Below are 21,217 nucleotides of genomic sequence, written 5' to 3'. Positions count from 1 at the left end.
ATAAAATCTATAATAGTATACTTATCTTCTATCAATACTTGGGAGAGCAAAGATGATTTCATTTAGTAAATATGCAGTTGAGAGGGACGGATTGTTTATCTGGGTTAAATTTCCTTTTCAGACTTTTCTGAACTCATGTATGACAGGAAATTATTTGCTGTCCATGTTGTCAGAGTGAGGAATATATGTATGTGTTTATGCTTATGCATACCAGCTTGGGATTTTTAATAGGTATTCAGAGCTTCCCTGGTAGTCCAGCTAGTAAAGAATCCACCTACAATGCTGGAGACCCCGGTTTGGTTCCTGGGTTGGGAAGATCTCCTGGAGAAGGGATAGGCTACCCAGTCCAGTATCCTTGGGCTTCCGTGGTGGCTTAGTCAGTATAGAATTTGCCTGCAATGTAGGAGACCTGGGTTTTATCCCTGGGTTGGGAAGATCCCCTGTAGGAGGGCATGGCAACCCATTCCAGTATTCTTGCCTGGAGAATCCCCAAGGACAGAGGAGCCTGGTGGGCTACAGTCCATGGGTCGCAAAGAGTCAGACATGTCTAAGCAACTAAGCACAGCACATGTCATGCCAGACTAGTCTTTGGTTTTAAGAATCTAGCTGCATATGACCTTCAAAATTGACAGAACTAATAAAGAAGCATATGGTACATGATTTCCTTTTGTTACATAAACCACTCCAAAACTCAGTGGCTTAAGACTCTTAAATTTATTTCGTTCATGATTCTGTGGGTTCGTTTATTCTTTTAGTCTCACTGGGCCAAGTCATGTGTCTGCAGGCAGTTGTCTTTCAGCTAGGTGGGTCTGCTTCTGAGGGTGGTGGCTGGCTTAGACTGGGTGACAGTAGAGATGGCTAAGCCAGTGTCTCTCATCTTCCTCGTATAGCCCACAAGGAGGTGGGCAGGACCCTAAGAAAGAAAGTGGAAGAGTGCAGGTGTTTGGACCCAAGGCATGGAACTGATATGTTCTCAGCTCTGCTGCATTCTGTTGGCCAGACAAACATGACATGAGGCCACATTCAAGACATGTGGGAATAGATTCTCACTCTTTGTGGCAAGATCTGCAAAGTCAAGTGCAAACGGATATAGGAAAAGGAAGAAAAATGATCTATGGCCACTTAGTAATCTACCACATAGGACAGACACTTGAGAAGTGGAGCCTGAGATCACTGAAATTGGTCCCGTCACCTAGTACTAGCCAGGGAGAAGAACAAAAATCAAAATTAGTTTTTGAAAACAAGGCTTCCTAAATGTTTCTCCATTGCTTGCCCAGCTCTGCTGTCACTATTAAATACAGAGCTTTAAGAATTTTGAGCTTATTTATTTTCCTGTGGAAATAGTTTTTCTGAAAAAAGGAAGTGTGTTGATTGCATTGAGAAGGACCAGCATCTTGTCCCCATGGTAACAGCATCTCTAATTCTCGAAGTGTTTGCCACCTGGTGTTTTGAGGCCCAATAGCCCATATAGTACTGCATTATATAACATAAGGAAGGAATCTGCACACACTGCACATACAAGGACAGTGGGCTCACAGGTGCAACTTGGTATCAGATCAGAATCATGGCCTATGAAATAATAAGAATATGGTTAAATTGCTGAAACATTAATAATAATACAAGTAATCTTTTTTTGTCAGAGGTACTTGGATAACTGTTACCTTAAAAATATTCTTTTCCAACAACATAGGAATAGATTATGTTTTAATGCTTTTAAGTACACTGTGGCATCAAGCTTACTTGTTCCATGTGCTAATACACGGGAACATATACACACATGTGCATGCACATAATTGTTGATTTCTAAATTTAAACAGAAGTGATAGCAACTGTAAAGGCCTGTTATTAGTTACTGAAATACTTCAAAGGATGACTCTTGTCCTGACTTACGATGTTCTTTTAAAAAAGATGTTTAAGAAATATAATGTCCAAGTCATAAGACACTTGTGTGGGTGGTTATTCTTCCACAGTAATTGTTCATTCTCCAAAACCCTTATCTTAGTAGGTGTCACCAGGGCTTTTAAAAATTAGAATTTAGAGTCAAATCAAGCTACACCTCTATGTAGTAATTTTGAGCATATAAATGATAGATTTAAGATCTATCTGTGTCTGTGACTTTTGTTAAGATGCACAGGAACTATGAAAGAGCAGATCTCTGCTCACAGTAGTAGTTGAATGGCTGCCGTTGCTGCTAAAACTGTAAAGCAAATTTCTGTTGTAAGACCCATAGTGATAGAATTCAGGAAAGGTGGATCCCTAGGGGGATTGACGAGGCGACGTGTGTGGGATAGTTTTAAATGAGTCATGGCAGGATTGGAGGCATTCTTCAGATTAGAGATAAAAACTCTGCTTGGGAAGTCGGACATGGGCTTTGAACTGAGAAGAGACAGATCTTCTGGACCCTGAGAGGGATCCTGTGATGATGCTTTTCACCTGAAGGGGATATAGAAAGCTTGGAAACTAGATCCTGATACTAACTGCAAATAGTAGGTTAAGACTGGCCTTTCATTAACTGCTGTAGTGATTAAAGAAGTCAGTGGAGGCAACACATTTTAAAAACTGCAAACCAGTGCACAAAGCTCTTTCCTTTTCACTGGGGGCCCGAAGAGGGAGAAGTGAGTTAGAAGGTGGGCAGAGTGTTAAAAAAGAAAACACTGATATGTGCTTCCCTTCCCCAAGCTGCAGAAAAGCCAGCTCCCACAGGGCTTAAAGATACAAGTCTGAAGAAGGGAATACTGAATGGAAGATAGAAACCAGGGAGTCTATGTGTGCCTCTCAGGTCACTTGACAACTGAGTGTTGGTTATCTTTGGAGAGGGACTTTATGCTCAGGAGAGATTTCCCTTATACTTGGGCTCCTTAGAATTCCTTAGATTCTCATTTATAATCCATCCTACATAACCTTATGAGTTTCTATCCTCCATAGGTCATTTATTCCTTATAATCACTCTAGGATGAATATATTTATGAGTTGCCCATCCCAAAATAAAAAACCCAGAAAGCTCTAAATTGGAAAGTTCTTTTTGTAATTTTGGTAACAACACCAGATTTGAACCACCATAAAACTAGTGTTAATAACTTTTATTTTTCTCATCTAGTAGGTTATCAATACATCATTTTGCTGAAGGTTATCAAAATGTTTGCTTACTAACTGCTGTCTCATACATTATGGGTATTGCATAAAATTCAGTATATGTACTACATTATATAATAAAAAACTGAAATCTAGTCCTAAGGACATCAGGTAAGAGATTGCAGACATGTATTATCTCTAGATTAAAGATGGAAACTGAGGTTCAGGGAGGCTAAGTGCTTGGCTTAAGGTTACATAACCAGAAAGCAATGGCTTTCAACTCAGGTACACTGGGATGGTGGTTTCTTTTACAGCCAAACTGTTAACCAGTTTCAGTGAATTCTTTGTTTTTGAGTCAGAGCATTATTTTGATGCACCACTTTTATTTATTTATTTATTTATTGATGCACCACTTTTAAAAGAATAATGAAAGATGTCTTTGAGAGCTGAAGCCTTAGGCAAGCACTCACCATCAGTCCATCACTCACAGTGTAAAGGTGGAGAAACCTTCCATGGTTCTTTCAGTTTGCAGAAGCCCGTTCATCCCATATCCTCTTTAGTATTAGTCACTGAATGACAGACTGGCTTCCTGTCCTCCCAAGCTGAATGTCTTCTCAGCAATACAAAAAAACACGGCGAGGACAAAGCAAGTTCCAAATACTAACCCTGTGAGGTCTGAATCTTGTAATCATTGTCAGTCTTTCCAGGCCTCAGTTCTTCATCTCTGTCTGTTTCTATATGTATTCTTTTCTTTTTTCCTTTTACACAGTCTGGGAAAGAATGTTTCTGATGCCAACTCCGTTCTTTACCTGTTTCCTTTTAAGGACAGATGTTTCCTTTTCTCCTGATCATGTGCCAGTTTCAGTAGATTTAGTGGTGCATAGTCAAGATTCCATGATTATGGCTATATTTATTTTAGAAATGGAAAAGTGTGTGAGGCAGATGTCATCTGTTTTAGCTTGGGCTGACATAACACAATACAATAGACTGGATGGTTTAAACCACGGACATTTCTCTTGGTTATTGCTGCTGGGAAGACCAATATCAAGGGGCCAGCATATTTGTTCTTGGTGAGGACCCTCTTCCTGGTTTTCATTGCATGGCCATCCCTCTGTTCTTTCTTATAAGAACACTAATCCTGTCATGGGGGCCCCACCCTCATGACCTCCTCTCAACTTGATTACGCCAAAGGTTTTACTTCCAAATACCACTACACTGGACTTAATAGCTTCAACATATGGATTTTGGGTGGGGGAAACACAATTCAGTTTACTAAAACATTTATTTACTGCAGTCACATTCTTTTAATATTTAAAAATTCTACATGGATTTATACTTAGTACTGGATTGGCAATAGAAAACAGTTAGGTTGGTTCCTGCTTTGCTATCAGAAAGAAAAAAGAGCAAAACACTTTCATGTAATATATGAGAAAAAGCCATGCACAGCAACGAAGACCCAGTACAGCCAAAAAATATATATGATATAGCAGTAGTAAAGTTGCTAAGTCATGTCCGACTCTTGCGACCCCATGGACTGTAGCCTGCCAGGCTCCTCTGTCCATAGGATTCTCCAGGCAAGAATACTGGAGTGGGTTGCCATTTCCTTCTCCAGGGGATCTTACCGACTCAGGAATTGAACCCGGGTCTCCTGCATTGCAGGCAGATTCTTTACCGACTGAGCTATGAGGGAAGCCCTATATAAGGTATACCCCAGTTTAAATACGACACTATGTTATGTGTACAGCAGTGTGACACAAAAATAATAATATCTCTAAAGTATACTAAAGAAACTTTTTTGTAACTTCATTTTTTTCTTACTAGTTAGTTATTTATCCATCTTTTCTGAGTTGCTACAAGTAAACATTTTCCTAGTTTCACAGATTTTGGAGTCATATTTTCAACTTCTGCTCAGTGGATATTTTTATCATAGATGATAATTGCCTTCTGATCTCTCCCTCTCTTTTTTGGTTTTAGGTTCTTTTGATCATGTCACATGGCTTGCGTAATCTTTGTTCCCTGACCAGGGATTGAACACAGGCCCAGCGCACAAAATCCCCAAGTCCTAACCACTGGGCCACTAGCGAATTTCCTGCTGTCATTTTCTTTAGCGCCTTTTGTAGGTAGCTCAGGTATCTTTGCTCTTTTAGGGGAGAATTGATAGTGATGACGTAATGGTTATAAGAAGTTAAGAACAAGTGAGATAAAATCCTATTTTTTCAGGATATCATTTCCGTACGATTTGTATTTTCAAAATTAAACAGTAACATGGTCCCCTTTCTAAAACAAAAAAGGTGTAAAATACCCAGTGCATGCATTTAAAAAAATTCCTTTGTAGTGGGCAAAAATCATGCCAGATATTTAATTTTTTTCCTTTGGCCAACAGACTGTTCTAAAGTAGTCCTGAATATGTCATTTTGACATATAAAAGGAAATAAAACTGTCACCTATTGGGGTTCGGTGTGGCTTTGTCCTTGTCTTTTCTGTCACTCCAGCCTGCAGTCTTTTGCTTCAACCTGGTCCATTTGCAGAGGTGTGATTGTGTGGGTTTCGGGGGACTGTCAGTTCTCCTTCCCCAGGTGCTGTGGGCCAGCTCCAGGCCTCTCAACACCTCTGACAGAGGCAAGTCCCAGAGTCGATAGCTCTGAAGAGGCTGCTGGTCCCAGGATGGATGACACGATGCCCTGGGCCTTTGGGACAGACATGGCAGGATGTTACTATTAAAAGATAGCCCTGCTGCTGAGGAAGGGGAGGGAAGCAGATGTGAGAGCAAGATTCAGGTGACAGCCTGGGCATGGCAGAGATACAGGATATGACAGAGGAGGGAGAGCAGTAAGTTGGCAGAATGTGCAAGAGGCGAGCCCCGAGCGTGGGTGAGGGAAATTGCGGCTTTCAAAGATTTCTGACCTTCTGCCTGCCAACTTGGAATTAAATTTCTTGATGGAGGGGGAGGAGGATGGAAGGGGTGAAATAGGCAGATGCCAGGAGAGATTATTGACCTGGAAACCAGACAAAAGGATGCTGTGGCTGGCACCCCAGGCAGAGCGGGGCAGAGTGGTGCAGCTCATAGGTCTAACCCAAAGGACGGAGTGCCAGTGTCAGCTGTTAGAGGACAGCCTGAGGTGGCCTCTTCTGTTGACAGGAGAAAATAGTCTGTAGAGACATACAAGAAAGAAAAGTGAAATTGAATATCTTTGGATAGATTTTTAGGGTTGGCATTCAGAAGTATATTGAGCTGCCTTTCTCCTATCTGAGGAGCATAACCTGTTTGGATCCATGTTGATAATGCTTTTTAAAAAAACCCTGGTAATCCTGCTGCCACCTCTCCAATTCCAAGACCGAGGTGATGTGATCTGCCTACTGGCTTCACATTCCCCAGCAATGAATACTGAGTGACTTTTCCAACTGTTGACCCAGGACAATGTCATTTTCCCAGAGAAGGGACTCACTGATTCCATTGGAATACAGCTTCATTGCCACATGAATCAGGAAATTTGAATGTAGCTCTGTGGTTCCCAGGTTTTGCTCTTGGCTCTTGCTGAGCATTTGATTCTCCATCCTATATCACCATATGCCACTAGATGTCACTGTTACTCGCGCCTTTGGGTGACAGAAACTGCGAGCACTCCTTCTGCCCTTTTGTGAAGGGGGATAAATCTTCAGAAGGGAGGATAATGCTGTCTACATGGATTTCAGCACAAAGACCTTTTCAGGTTGTATTATTTGGTTGCTATTTCCCTTTCTGTTTTTGAAAAGGAGAAACTGAATTAAATGCAGTTCTTCCCACCAATGTACCTTCCCCTGCATCACTGCTAATTCTTTATTCTCCCTTAAAATATAGTTTTCAACTCTGTAATATGAGGACTACTCGTTAGCAAATTTGGAAAATTACTGTTCTGTGTGTATTCAAAATCTATATATGGACTCCACATGTTTCTATTCTAATCTCTTCCAAATCTTAGAGAACTTCAAAATGAAGTATCTAATTTCCTTAGGAAAAATTGATGTAACACTAACCTCAACTAGGAAGAGAATCTTGTGCGAGTGCAGCGAGTCAGGGTTATAGATTCAGTCTACTTCATTCTCAGATACACCCTTGAATCCAAGGGACAGAAGTTGCCGTTAGTCTCAAGTTGTTTGAGAGATAGTTTTAGGCACCCAAATCATTCGTTTTCTTTCTAAACCTCTTTTCTTTGTATTAACTATCTCAAAGAAATATCTTTTGAGATGTTGTTTCTGATTAATATATGCCAGTGAATTATTTAAACATGAAATTAAATAAGATATTCAAGTTTATAAAATTGCTTTTTGAAAGTAGCTTATTATAGCATATTAAGTGAACGTCGCAACATAATTATAGCAAATGATATCCAGTAATAAGTAATAACAAGATAAAAAGAAAAAAGGAACTGGCAGAATATATCTTAAAAAGCAAATTAGGGACTTCCCTGGTGGTCCAGTTGATAGAACTCTACACTTTCACTTCAGGAGACCTGGGTTCTATCCCTAGGCTGGGAACTAAGATCCTGTATGCTATGTGACTTGGCAAAAAAAAAAAAGGTAAATTAAGGCCATGCTTGAGTTGCTGATGCAGAAACAAGTCATTTTTGTTTTTTTATAGTTTTTTTTTTTTTTTAAATCTTCACCTCTTACTCTGTAATATTGCCATTTAGTAACCACACCAACAGTTACTGAACCAATCGACCTCCAAAGTATAGGCCTACGCCAGTCTGGTTTCACTTTAGTTATGATGCCACAGGGTTTATAGATTAGTCTGCACTGTGATTTAATCCCCTGGAGCGAACTCTCAGCTGTGGGACAAACGCCAGCTCAGTCTGAGTTGGGATAATATTCCCTGACATGAAGGTGCTGTGCTCTGCTCTGTTGTCACTTCAAGAATATTTGCAGTCTTATTCCGTCCTGTCCTCTTCTCCCCCTCCTCTCCCTCTCCACTTGTTCGCTGCTTCCCCCATCCTCTCTTCACTTCTCTTTTCTCTTCTCTTCCTTTCTTTCCTTTCCTGCCATCTCTTTGTTTTCCATATGTGGGACACTTGGATGTATTGTTCAGTTGTGTTAGAGAAAGGATCACAGCCATGCCATTGTTTCCTATGGCTTCCATAACAAATTACCACAAACTTGGTGGCTTAAAACAACATGCATTTATTCTGTTATAGTTCTGGAGATCAGAAGTCTGAAAGCAGTTTCCTGGGCTGGAATTAAGGTCCTTAATTTCAGGGCAGTGCTCCGTTTGGAAGCCTTGCATTCCTATGGTTTTAGCATTTCGTTCCTTGCATTCTGTGGCCTGAGAGCCCCTCCCTTCAAAGTCAGTGGTGGAGCATCCTCGAGTCTCTGCTGAGGCTACAACAGTGTCTTCTCTCTCCTGTATCAGTTTTCCCTCTGCCTCTCTCTGGACAATTCTGACCACATTTAGGGCCCATCTGGATAACCCTGGTTATCCCCACCTCACATCCTTATGTCTGCATATAAAGTAACATTAGAGGTTCCAGCGATTAGGACTTGAGTATCATTGGGGGCCACTCATCAGCCACAGCTTCTTAGCTGTGTTTGGACAATTTACTTAACTCCCTCTAGATTTCAGTTTCCTTGCCTGATAGTGTTACTGTGAGGACTTAATGAGAAAATGCTTGTAAAGCACTTAGCATGGTATCTGGCAAAGAGTATGTCCAATAATTTAAGTGCCAATAAATATTATTCCTAGTATCAAGTATAATTATCTTGAAGATTATCTAATTCTTCACCTCATATTCACCTTTATACTACTTTAGTCTGCCTTCTGTCCTCACTACTCTATTAAACATTTATTTCAGGATCTTCAGTCTCCTTCAGCTGGTCAAATTCAAAGACCAGTTCTGGGGCTTCATTTTAGCAGCATTTAATATGGTCGAGCACTCACTTTACTTAGAGACACAGTCCTTACTTGGCTTCTGCATATCGTGTTTCCTGGTGTTCTTTCTTCCTCACTGGATATTTCACCTCTTTTTCCTTTGCTGTCTTCTCCTTTAACCCAGAGGAGCCTGGAGTGCTGCAGTCCCCAGGGTCACAAAGAGTCAGGCACGACTTAGCAACTGAACACCACCAACAACCACCTCCTTTAACCCACCACAAAATATTGGTGTTCCTCAGAACTCTGTCTTGAGTGCTCTTTGTCTGTAACTGAGTGAGGAGTAGCATGGCATGTTTGATGATTGTAAAGAAGATAGTGAGGCAAGGGGTGGGAATGGCATGGGACATGGCTTGTGTGGTGGTGTGGGTGAGAATTTGCTATGACTAGAAGCTTCTTATGATAAGGATTTTGGCATTAATCTTACGTGAGGGCGATGCCATGGGGGGCTTTGACGTTGGAGTAATGGGGGGTTGTTGGGAGTGAATGCATGAGTTCTTCCTCTCAAGAGGTCTACAGCTGATGAGCTTTGTCCTGAAAGCAACTCTCCATTGAGCCCACCTACTACCTGCTGGTTCTGGACTTGGATAGAGGGCAGAAGAGAGATGACAGAGGTGTCTGTGAGTGGAGTGACAGAGGCTCAGCTTTGTTCCCAACGTTTGGAAAGAATATGTGTGTCTTCTGTGTAAAGGAAAACCGCTGCTCATGGTGGTTGTGACCTGGGCAGAGTGTGGCAACTTCTGGATGAGGAGGCCACAGCTGTGGCTATTGGGGCGTGGAGGAATAAACTTAGCTTCAGCCTGGTCTCCTAACTGAGGGACCATGCAGGAGGAGGCCCAAAGTACCCTCCAAGAACCTACAGAGAGTCAACGTTTGGATCTCGCTTTCAAAGGTGGTATTGATAAGCAATCATTGTTCTAGGGAAATAGCAACAACTGGAAGAAAGAGAATGAATGGTGGATTTGTCACAGGCATTGTGGTCGCTCTAGTGGTCAGTTGTCTCCAAGCCTCCTTTTACTGCCCCTGAAATTTGGGAGGAGATGTCTCCGGAGATCACTTCCCTTCCTCCCCACTGCCAGTCATTTCCTCTTACTATGTGTCCTGCTTTTGTGGAAGAGAGAAAATTGTAAGATATGAGAGAATCTTAGCCATCCTGAAAAATGTTATAAGCAGAAGGAGAGATCTGTAAGAAGCTTGTACCTGAGTGGAATGGGGTTGAAAGGAGACACTTGACTGGTATTATTTGGGAAAACAGTAAAATGATTCCAGATTTATAATTCAATGAGTTGAGACTCCATAATCAAACCAAACAAACATATAATATTTAATTTTACTGTTATTTTGATATGCATAACAAAACTTTGAGTTACATGTTATTATTCCTATACTGAAGTTGGGTAAGGTGAGGTTTCATGTCAAATGACTTACCAAGGGCACACAGCTAGCAGAATGCAGATCAAGAATTAGAGCCCTCATCTCCTGACTTTGAAGCCTCTGACCTTTTTAATCCACCGTACTGCTCCCTATACCACACTGTTAATTGGTTTCATGTGGCAAGTTAAGCAGAGTTACAACTAAATAACTATTAGCGATATTACAATCTCACAAAAGGTAGAATGATGTAAATAATAGACCTTGGTATAATGGGACTTCCAATTTTGAAGTTAGTTTCTGCTACGACTACAGAAACGACTATGGTACTTACCCATTTGTTCTATATCAGATAACCCAGGATTATTTTAAGCATTGCACATGGTTATTGATTTTTGTGGCATACGCTCCTGCTCCCTGTTTTTAATAAGTGTCAGCTTAATGACCTTATTCCTCTCCTTTTCTGCTATTTTGTCAGCAACCTAGAACCAGGACTTAGCACATAATGTTGTTGTTGTTAGCTCTTTGTGTATGACTCTTTTGTGACCCCATGGACTGTAGCCTCTCAGGCTCCTCTGCCCATAGGATTTCTCCAGAAAGCATACTGGAGTGAGTTGTCATTTCCTTTTCCAGGGGATCTTCCTGATCCAGGGATTGAACCTGCATCTCCTGTCTTGCAGGCGGATTCTTTACCACTGAGCCACCAGGGAAGTACATAACAGGCCCTGCATAAATATTTTTTGAATGAATGAACGGATGAATGAATGAGTGAATGAGGAGCTAATATTTAAGCTACCATCTAAAGTCTACCTTAAAGAGTTAGAGGCAAAAAAGAAGGAGAAAAAAGAGGATGTTATAGACTGAACGTTTATGTCCCCCTGTGAAACCCCTTGCAGAATCTCCTAGAAAACCGTGAAGGGAACTGGTTGGTAAAGGCCAGGAAGCCATTCCTACTATAGTCAGTGAAAATTTCCAAATAAGTTTGCTTAGGTATTTGAAGAAATAGAGCTACATTTCAAAACTAATTAATTCATATTCTGCTTAAAGGTAAAACATTGTTTGTAATTTTTCAGATAAACTTTATCACCTTCTTGCTTTCTCTATCAGTTTTAGATGTAAACTGAGCTAACTCAGAATTTTTCTCCATCCTTTGCCTTCTCCTCAAAGTGGCATCCGTGATCTGGCATCAGAGGGAGGTATCTGGTCCAAGATGTCCTTTTTCCATTCAGCCATCCATGAACTGGGATGTCACCCATGCTGTCTGGTCTTAGGTCTTGCTCCCTGCTGCCATCACTGAAAGTATCACTGTTACGATCTGGTGGGGAAATGCAGAGCTCTCTGCTGCAGTATGGTCTCGTGTTATCACCGTAAGATATCTCAGGGCTTTCCATTCATCTCTTCTGCATGATTCTAGTAGCCAGTGACATTGGGCTTCTCTTTCAAGCCATTCCTGGCTGCACAAAGAATTGATTTTGGTTTGGTTGCCTCAGGCTCTTTCTCAGAAATAAGCTTTGTGTTTTGCAGCCACACCAGGGGGTGGTATGTAGTTCTGGCAATTCCCTTGTCAGAGCCCTCACCTAGGAAAATAAGATGTCTCCCAGATTGCCAAGTATCTCTGAGGATTCTATTATTGTCTGCTACTTTGGGCTAGTCAAGTCATACTTAGATTTTACACAAAGGTGGAGGCTCAAGATCAAGTATATATAACACATTCAAAACTGAACTCCCTGCATAGACGGTAATGTTTTGCATCATCTGATTTACTCCATTTCTCTCCTCATCCACATTGCTCTCATCACACCACTTTCCTTTACATTCCCAGAAATGGGAAGCCTTTTTCCTACCTCTGGGCCTTTGCCCATGTTCTTTCCATTGTATAGCTGGTGCCTTCTCATCCCTCAGGTCCTGGAGATGCATGATCCTCTTTTCAATTGTTTTGGTTATTCTCCCTAACCATGTGTTTCTCTCCTTAGAACACTTCCACTGTAGTGACACTACTGGGTCACTTATTCTTTGTCTGTCACCCCAAGTTGACAGCTTCCAAGAAAAAGATGCTGTATCTTTTTTTACTCATCTTTAGCTTCTAGCACAGTAGCTTGCATGTAATAATGCTAGAATAAATAATGCTGAATAGAAGAAGTAGGTGCTATATAATTCCACTGTTACAAGAGAGGACTCTCTGGGACCAGACTTCCATGTTGTTGTCCGGCTGCTTGGTCTTGTCTGACTCTTTGTGACCCCGTGGACTGCAGCATGCTGGTCTTCCCTGTCCTTCACCATCGCCTGGGGCTTGCTCAGAATCATGCCCATTGAATCACTGATGCCATCCAACCATCTCATTCTCTCATTCATCCCCTTCTCCTCCTGCCTTCAATCTTGCCCAGCATCAGGGTCTTTTCCAATGAGTTGGCTTTATGCATCAGGTGGCCAAAGTATTGTAGTTTCAGCTTCAGCATCAGGCCTTCCAATGAATATTCAGGGTTGATTTCCTTTAGGATTGACTAGTTTGATGATCTTGTGGTCCATGGGACCCTAACACCACAGTTCAAAAGCATCAATTCTTTGGTGCTTAGCCTTCTTTATGGTCCAGCTCTCACATCCATACATGACTATTGGAAAATCATAGCTTTGACCAGACAGACCTTAGGAGGCAAGTAATGTCTCTGTTTTTTAATATCCTGTCTAGGTTGGTCATCTTCCCTGGGTCGGGAAGATCCCCTGGAGAAGGTAATGGCAATCCACTCCAGTACTATTGCCTGGAAAATCCCATGGACACAGGAGCCTGGTAGGCTACAGTCCATGGGGTCACAAAGAGTTAGATATGACTGAGCGAAGGCAATCAATCAATCAATCAGGTAGGTCATAACTTTTCTTCCAAGGAGCAAGTGTCTTTGAATTTCATGGCTGCATTCACCATCTGCAGTGATTTTGGAGCCCCCCCCAAAATAAAGTCTCTCTCTCACTGTTTCCACTGTTTCCCCATCTATTTGCCATGAAGTAATGGGACCAGATGCCGTGATCTTAGTTTTCTGAATGTTGAATTTTAAGCCATCTTTCCCTCTCCTCCTTCACTTTGATCAAGAGGCTTTTTAGGTCTTTGCTTTCTGCCATAAGTGTGGTGTCATCTACATATCTGAGGTTATTGATATTTCTCCTGGCAATCTGGATTCCAGCTTGTGCTTTGTGGCTGCAGTCACTGTCCACAGTGATTTTGGAGCCCAAGAAAATAAAGTCTGTCACTGTTTCCGTTGTTTCCCACATCTATTTGCCATGAAGTAATGGGACCGGCTCTGCACTTAGACTTCCCTGAGTTCAGATTCTTTCCTAGGAGTGTAACTTGGCGAAGTCATTATTCATTCTTTGCTCAGGTTCTTCACCTGTAAAGTGAGGGTCATAGTAGTGCAAACCACATAAGGTGGTTTTGAGGATTAAATATTGTTTTTGAGGATGAAATAATTTTAATGTATTAATATATGTCAAGATTCATGGCACAGAATAAGGATGATGTATCAACTATTAGAGGAAAAGAGATAGGAACAGACCCTTGTGTGGATCTATAGAAAGAGAGTTGGGTGAGGGAGGGATCCCATCTGTGGAATGAACAACCCCAGGCCAGAGGGCTATACCCAGGGCAGGGAGAGGGTAGGGGACATTTGCTGCTTCAGAGAGAAAGCATGGAGACAGCGGCAATCTGCACCTGTCTGAAACATAGCTCCAGGAAGCACGTTATCAAATGGAGGCATCATCAGAGGCAATGCAGCCATTGTCAAACTTTGCCTGTGGTTGGCAGGGGCTGTCTGTCACTGGCAGGGACCAGATTGCTCCTGATTTTGGCAGGGATTCATGAAACTGATATTTGGGAGTTTGTTTTTCTTGGTGGAAAAAAAAACTTGATTAATAATCATAAGAGAGGAGAAATGTGCATGCTTGCAGACCCGTGGTTTGCAAATTGCTTATAATTCTCCTATTACTGTCTGCCACCAAAATATCTCAGCCTGACAAGATCAGAACTACTGTCATCCTTTTACATTTAATTTTAATTTACATGAAATAATGTTCTTGCTGCTCCATTTCTTCCAATTCTTTTCTTCTCCTCCCCTGTTCATTTTTCCTTATCACTTCAAAGTTAATCCTTTCAGCAATGTCATCTTCTTTTGCTGGGATGTGCTTCACCTTTATACATCTAATAAAGGCATTATTTTCATTTCAAGTCTATGTCCTCTGTGGTCACACTTTTAGTCTCTAGAATTAGGCTTAGGAAAAAAAAAGCTGAATATGTAATAGAGATGATTTTGCTGTTGTTAACAGTCATATTGGTTGGCATTTTTTTATTTTGGAAACTTTCATTCTGAATTTAATTTAGAAATTCAGGGGACACTAGAGTGCATAGGGATGACTGTTTTCCTCCCCTCCATTTTTGCCTTTCTTTCCCCACCTCTGTTTCCTTTTTTCTTTTCCATGTCTTCACAATACACCCATAACATGAAGAACATTTTAAAATTCTTTGGCTAGGTTTGCATACTTTCTGTACCTTGGATTTTCTGCTAACAGGTTTTCAAACAGTTTTCTTCACAAAAATGCTTGCTGTGGCATAAGATGCTGCACTGGGGATATGCAGTGTACAGCTTTAGGGATAGGTGTTTGGTTTCTTTTTCAACTCAGGTAAACATTTACTAATTACCGTGTTTAGAGGCTGAACACTGTCCTGGATGAAGCATAAACTTGCTCTAATTTGGTCATTCTTGATGTCCTTGGACAGGAGCTACAGATATTTTATCATAATACATTGCCTTAATAATTATTCTTGTGAATATAGAAATACCCAGTGTTCTGATGCTTCTTTCTGGTAAATTTGTCTTCCATTTCAACCCTAACCTCTTCCCAAAGAGGTTACCTCTTACTGCATTACTAATATCACATGTTGAATGTTCTGACAGACTTTCCTTTTGCTAATTCACTTTTCCCCCAAGAGATGATGGCTACTATTCTTTTGAATTATTGCATCCATTTTATAAAAGGAACTAATTATTCTTTATTTAACAAGGACTATCCTGTGACTGATACAGTTGGATTCATGTGAAAATGCATAAGTGGTAGTGAGGATATCATTTTCTCCAACCAAAATGTAATTTCAAAAGTGATTTAAATGGAGCATAAAAGAAGTACTCATGAATATGGTTGCTTTTATAGCTAATGCAGATATCTTACTTCTACCACTGATATTCCTGAGTGCCTTATACTTAGCAAGTTCTCAGTAAGTGTTTCTTGATATTAAGTTTTCCAATCCTGAATTTTTTGATAGCTCTTGAAAGCTTTATGTAATGTTTAGAAACTATGAGATCAATAGATATGAGATATGGATCTCATATCATCTGTGTAATACCATATCTGGACACCTGGATAATTGTGTGCTGATATGACCTCAAATGGCTTCCCAGGTGGCCCTAGTGGTAAAGAACCCTCCGGCCAATGCTGGAAACTTAAGAGATGCTGGTTCAATTCCTGGGTCTGGAAGATCCTCTAGAAGAGGAGGGCATGGCAACCCACTCTGGTATTCTTGTTGGGAAATCCCATGAACAGAGGAGCCTGGTGGGCTGCAGTCCATGGGGTCGCCAAAGAGTCAGACACGGTGGAAGTGACTTAGCACACATGTATGACCCCAGCAGATGAGAGTGCTCATCAATACTCCTCTTTATACTGTGTAAGGATACGTTTATGTGCCCTGGCTTGCAATTCTTCCTTTAATTACAGGCTAAACTTTGCTTCTTTCCTTCAAGACACATGCTTGGCTTTAGGAAGTATTGTGACAAATATAAATTTACTTCCGAATTTCCTGCATTGCAAATTATACTTAAGTGTACTAAAATTGGCTGCAATTAAAACAATATGTATCATTCATTCTGTGTATGCTACCCATTCCAGCATGATGCTTGGAAGATAAAAGTTTTTCCATGTTATTGACTTTGGTGCCTCATTGCTGCTGTGAAAGAAAATATCTTCAACATATGAGCAGAAGAGATGACTCTAGATAGTAAGCTGGTATGGGATTAACAATAATCACTGCCTCCATTGTTGTTTTATTGATTCCTTCATTCACGATCTTTAAACAAGTATTAATTAATTGCCTAATATCAACCAAGGCTTCTTCCAGCCACATGACTTGTGGGATCTTAGTTCCGCAATCAGAGATCGAACCCAAGGCCCCCAGCAGTGAGAGTCCTAAGTCCTAACCACTGGACCACTAGGGAATTCCAGGATCTGCTTTTTCTTTCAGAACCTTTATTTTACAGTTGCAGCAGGATTTTGTTTGAGTTGAGCCATGTTGTTTTCACGGTGAGCAGTTATAGTTAGAATGGACTTCACTTGTTGCTAAGAAAATGGGTTCTGATGCCAGGAGGGGCATCAGTTGGGGTCTAGTTGTCACAGCTGTGGTTAGTTAACTGCAGAACCCTTCCTTTTGGATCTTCCTTGTGGTTGGTGTTCAGCTGACACCAGATTTGATCAGTTCCTCAGGCTGTGCTCACTTGGACTTGATGCTCCACCTGATTGTTCACAGTTTCATTGCAATGTGAGATGCCTGCTTTCCTCCTAAGCCCACAATCTTAGTTTCTGAGAACAAATCTCCAAAATTATCATTGACTTCTAGTTATGTATGATAGCAACTTTTGAAACCTGATGCAGACTTCTGAATTATTTGTTTTCCTTAGGCAGATTACCATTTCACAATAATATGCATCATCTAGAAAGTACATCATAATTAGATGTAAAGTATATGTTGACGTATATACTGAAGCTTCCAGATGACTCATGTAGTATGTTTTGTTGACGCTTACAGATTAGTCCCTGCTGCTTGTCAGGGCTGTAGAAGCCTGGGACCGACACGTAGCACTTCACTCCTTTGGTAATAAGGGAATTCATTAATCAAGAAACCATTCTCTCTGAACAGAGATATTTTTAATATGTTAAAACATTCTGCCAATTCTCTAATGCTGTCTTTTCAGTATTCTATTGCAGAAAATGGCAAGCCACCTAGCTTCAACTCTGCTTGTCCTTTATTTGCTCTGGCTGACCACTGTGTTCTTCTTATTCCTTTGAGAGGGAAACATGCTGAGACAGATGTGAGTATCAACTGAGAAACTGAATTTAGAGTTACATCTAATCACCATAAAATTAGGAGATATTTGGCCCATAGTCCTAAGCTTCTGACAGTGGCAGGACCCTGAGTCTACTAGAATGTAAATTCCAGGGAGATTTATACCAGAGCTTTGGTCCTCAAATTTTAATGCATATGCATCTCCTGGGACCTTTTGAAAATGTGGATTCTAATTTAATAGGCTTGGAATGAGGCCCAGGATTCTGCATTGTCACATGTTCAGCACTTGAACCAAGCCTAGAGGAGCAGAACCTTTTTAATTTTAAACATAGGCCCTAAGTGTTATAGGCTGGATAAAATTGAAGCTCTTAGGTTTTCATGCAGAGGAATTGGGACCAAAGAGAAGGCCTTATCACTGACATTCTCATGCTGAATGGACCCAATCAAAATTCTCAGTCCAGAAGTCTAGGACTACTGAATTCTTTATTCTAAAGACTACTGAACTTGTACTGTGCCTGTCATTATCTTTACAGTTTCTAATGTCTTACAGAGTTGTACAGAGGCAGCAGAATAAGTGAATGGGACAGGTAGATTTACCTGGAGTCTTACATTCTGAGTTTGAATCCAGTGTTGCCTTTGCTTGGTTCCTTGAGTTTGAACAAGTCATATATCCTCTTTCAGTTTTCATATCCTTGTGCTTAAATTGGCAATAGCAAAATACAGCTTTATAGTTTTGCTTTGATAACAAATTGAGAATATATATAAAAGTGTTTTGTAAATGTCAAGTGCTATGCAAATATTATTTGAGGATCTTGTAACCTAGCGATGATGATTTACACTCATATCAGAACACTTGTGTTGCCTAAGATCCTTTTGCTGTTTGTTTATTAGCAGCAAACATTCTGACTGAGAACACAGGTATTTCATTGTTTCCTTTGGGTGTCATTTGTATGCAGTCATTGGTTATAATTCTGTAAAAAATTCTTTAATTTTTCCCTTAAAATGCCAATATTGTCATCACCCCCTAATACGTTCTGAGGAAGAGAAATGATGGGTAGCATGAATAAAATTTGGTATAGCACTCTGCTTGGGAGAACAAATTAGTGTTCTGTGACAGTCATGGGTGGTATCCTGGGATACTCACAACTTTTGAGAATTGCTTAATCACCACAGAGATATGCTTGGTCTGAGGAGAATGCACCATCCTCATCACCTAGGGCGGGAGTCAGCCTGCGGACAGCTTGCATTTTAATTGATTTCTTGATGAGCGTTGACTTTATTAAATTTTAGACAAAATGCCCTATGGCATCTGTCAGTAATAAGTGACAGGAAAGACATTAAAATTTTAGTGAACACTTAGGAATTCTTTATCATAAGGAATGTATTGAATGCCCCCTGGGTGAGAAGAATAATGCTTGCATTTATAACTTACAAGTCACTTCCACAAATTTTATTTATGACACAATTTTATTTGGGTCTATTCCCTATTCTGATATAAAAGCCAACTTTGTGGTGCTTTCATTCATCATTAGGTTAGAGATGCAGCACGATTTCCATTTCAGGGAGACATATCTTCAAGGGAGGAAGGGAGAGGGGGAAGGAAGAAGGAAGGAAGGAGGGAAAGGTGGTAGGGAGGGTGGGAGAAAAGGGAATGGTTAACGCAAAAGTGTTATTTTTTGCTTTGTTTTCAGATTTTCCAGAAAACTTGCTCTGAGTTAATGCCCAAGAAGAGAAGAAATGATTTGAACAGCTAAATATGTGAGACCTTGTGTCAGGCTTTTTCGAGTTGATCTCTCAATTTGACAAAATGTACATCTTTGTAGAACTAAAAAGTTCAATAGCTGCTTTGGTGTGTGTTTAGTTTGATTTAGTCCCAGTTTCTGCTTTTCTTTCTAGACTCTCTCTGATGTTTTTCAACCTTAGCCATGTCTTTTCATTCCTGTCATTCTCTTCTATACTTAGAATACTCTGAGGATTTGTCATTAAAGTTTAAATACACTAAGCATTCAAGATCTTTCTTTTAAAATGGTATTTTGAGTAAGGTAGATTACTCTTCCCATGGACATCTTAGAGGGTCTTTTCATTGCTGAGAAGGCCTCATTCAGGACCACCGACTCATCATTTTGCCGCATATGTGTTGTTGAGTCGGTGGAGCCTGACTGAGGCTCCATTCCTTGCAGGCTGCTTCTGCAGCACTTCTCTGGAAGACCGGTTCTTGGAAAACTGGTTCAGAATAAGTGGAGAAAGGCCAGTAAACATTTCTGAAAGTTCTGAAATAAGGGAGTCTATGGGGTCAGACACAGACCGAAGAGTCAGACACAACTGAAGAGACTTAGCAGCAGTAGCAGTAGCAGAGAAAGCTGAACTTAAATTTTCAGAAGTATAAAGGACATATTGTAATCTCTGATCTGACAAATGAATATGCATCTTCACAATCAGAAGTTAGAAATAATGAAATGAAACAATCTTCTATTAATTGGTTACTAAATAGAACTTTTCTGAATGTTTGATGCTTGTGTTTAGCCATTTATATATAATATAATTTATGTTTAGTCATACCCAAAGCCTTGCCATAGGAATTACTCTAATTAATACATAAGTGTCTCTTGTATTGAGCATATTAATTGCTTATATGCAAATGATTTCAAGTACTTGAATAGTTTAAGAAGGATAAACATTATCTCTGTAATCTATATGATTTTCATTTCCTTAGCAAGCCCTTTTCTGATGGATTAAATAAAAGGAAACTTTACAATCAACTGAATACAAATTATCTTAAGTTTAGAAGAACAAATTAATGAGGTTTTATGATCTTAAGTTTCTTCTAGACCTCTCTACCACCTGATTTCAAATAGGACAACAATATACCATAAATTGGTATGAATGGCTCATAGTTTTACAATGATTTTCAGTCTTTATTTATCTCTACTAACTTTTAAATGAACCCCTAGGTAATTCGACATGTTATGGCATGACTCCTCAGAACTTTTATAATGCATTTAAATATGCATGTATGTGACTCTTCAAGACAGAGTCATGGTTTCTTGCACTTTTCCAAACTTGTTTTCTGAATGGAGATCACAGGACTTCTGTACATTATATTTGGGAATTGCTATGGTCTATCAACACCTTTTTAATCATTCTCTTTTCCTGCTACCTGGTATTAGTAACTTTTGATTAGTAACATTTTATTTCATAGCACATTCTTTGGATACTGATAATCAGTATACTTGCAAATTCTGAGAATGAGGTTGAGAACTCAAGACAGGAAATTCATAGTCTCTCATAGTTTCTCAGTGAATATTGCCAGTGTTTTTAGAGCATCTGTCAGGAGCTGAACTGAATGCCACACATGCAGTGCGGGGAATACCCTCTGCTTCACGGTACTCCTGGCTACTGTATTCAGGTATAGTGAATGAGCAACACCCTCTCTGGAGACCCTTGTCTTCTTGACTGTCTCAGGGTAATACTGCTCCTGGGTTTGAAAACTTGTAATGTTAGGATATGTCTCCATTGGGTTTTCAAATTTATTTCCTGGAGTGCTGTGCTATGCTTAGTGCTTAGTGCTGTGCTGTCTACAGGAAGATGCGCTATGCTTAGTTGCTCAGTCATGTCCAACTCTTTGCAACCCCATGGACTATAGCCCACCAGGCTCCTCTGTCCATGGGGATTCTCTAGGCAAGAATCCTGGAGTGGGTTGCCATGCCCTCCTCCAGGGATCTTCCCAACCCAGGAATTGAACCCAGGTCTCCCACATTGCAAGTGGATTCTTTACTGTCTGA

At 40.4% G+C, this 21,217-nt stretch overlaps 1 long non-coding RNA gene across 1 annotated transcript in view; it reads left to right on the top strand.

The window, feature by feature from the left end:
• LOC113898721 overlaps positions 1 to 19,280 on the top strand; it is a 45,623-nt gene extending 26,343 nt beyond the window's left edge. Inside the window, exons 2-3 of the long non-coding RNA XR_003512733.1 lie at positions 17,344 to 17,460; positions 19,127 to 19,280. This is a non-coding gene — a long non-coding RNA (uncharacterized LOC113898721). The remainder of the gene's footprint in view (positions 1 to 17,343; positions 17,461 to 19,126) is intronic.
• Positions 19,281 to 21,217: the final 1,937 nt, after the last annotated feature.

This window comes from Bos indicus x Bos taurus, chromosome 1, assembly GCF_003369695.1.
Source record: "Bos indicus x Bos taurus breed Angus x Brahman F1 hybrid chromosome 1, Bos_hybrid_MaternalHap_v2.0, whole genome shotgun sequence".
Classification (NCBI taxonomy): domain Eukaryota; kingdom Metazoa; phylum Chordata; class Mammalia; order Artiodactyla; family Bovidae; genus Bos; species Bos indicus x Bos taurus.
The sequence above is the reverse complement of the archived record's forward strand: the minus strand, read 5'-3'. Positions and strand labels throughout refer to the sequence as shown.